The sequence below is a fragment of the Octopus bimaculoides genome, chromosome 3 (assembly GCF_001194135.2).
Source record: "Octopus bimaculoides isolate UCB-OBI-ISO-001 chromosome 3, ASM119413v2, whole genome shotgun sequence".
In the NCBI taxonomy this organism is placed as follows: domain Eukaryota; kingdom Metazoa; phylum Mollusca; class Cephalopoda; order Octopoda; family Octopodidae; genus Octopus; species Octopus bimaculoides.
Window position 1 is genome coordinate 48190157 of NC_068983.1, and position 1367 is coordinate 48191523.

Genomic DNA, 1367 nt, shown 5'->3' on the forward strand with positions numbered 1-1367 from the left:
TATATATAGAAAATTGATTAAGAGTGTTAATCGTTTTTTTTTTCAGTCTGCGGAGAAATGGCTAAAATTTGCCGTTTATAATTATACCATATGTTACGAACACATACGCACACAGGCGCACGCACACAGGCGCACGCACACAGGCGCACGCACACAGGCGCACGCACACAGGCGCACGCACACAGGCGCACGCACACAGACGCACACACACATACGTTTATATACTTTCATTTGTTTCAGTGATTTGTCTGTAGCCATACTGGAGCACCACCTCTTAGTCGAAGAAATTGAATCCTGGACTTATGCTTTGTAAGCCTGGTGCATATTTTACAGGGTTGCTTATGCCGAATCGCTAGGTTACCGGGGCAAAAACACACAAATATAGGTTGTGAAGCGATGCCAGGGTGGAGCACAGACACAAAATGGACAAAAGCCTTTCGGCTATACAACAAAAGGAAAATAATTTGACCATTACAACAAAAATAAAACAAAATAAACAGGGTTTTACGACTATCAAATAGTGTAGTAAGCTAGCGCAAGAAAAAAGAAAATGGAAAAATCTTAACTGAGCGGGTGGCGAGACAGAACAGAACAGATGCAACTGGCCTCAAAGGCAGTCAGCCGGAACAGGACGAAAATCCCTAAACGAGACAGTAATAACGTGACAGAGGGACTAGTGGACACGAGTGGACAAAGAAATCAGAGGGACCAAATTTCGAGAGAGGGGTCACAGAATGTGATGGAGAGAGGGAGAGAGAGAGAGAGAGAGAGAGAGAGTGAAAGTACGTTGTGGCGAAGGAAGGCAAAGTTTGAGGGATAAGTGGGAGGGAAAAGGAACCAGAGGGACAGAGGAACGATGGGGGGAGCGAGAGAGAGAGAAGAGAGTTAGAGCGAGAGAGAAAGAAGGACTAAGGCAGAAAAGTGAGAACGAGAGTGTGAGAGACAAAGTGGGAAAGGGAGAAAAAAGAGAGACAGACAGAGAAAGAAGAAGAAGGAAAAGAGAGACAAGTGGGGAAAGTGGGTGAGAATCGTACATAATATCCAAGGGGTATTTATTTTTACAAACTTAACAACAAATCGTACGTAGCACAGCTTGGATAAATCAAAGGTAAAAAAACACAACAAACGGAAATCGTCAAAACATAACAAGCAAGAAAAGGACGATAGCAAAACAACGGCAAACAGGTCAAAACAAGATACACGGATATATATATATATATGTGTGTGTGTGTGTGTGTGTGTGTGTGTGTGTGTGTGTGTGTCTGTGTACATGTATGTATACATGTATATATATATATATATATTGTTGTACTTGGGGATGGTCATATTGCCAGTTTAGCCAATAAAAACACACGCACTGTATATTT

The 1367-nt window shown here is 42.3% G+C and overlaps 1 protein-coding gene across 4 annotated transcripts in view; it reads left to right on the forward strand.

Moving 5' to 3' along the window:
• The window catches only part of LOC106869724 (toll-like receptor 13), a 231605-nt gene that overhangs the window by 29572 nt on the left and 200666 nt on the right, over positions 1-1367 (forward strand). The gene's annotated exons all lie outside the window — the stretch shown is intronic.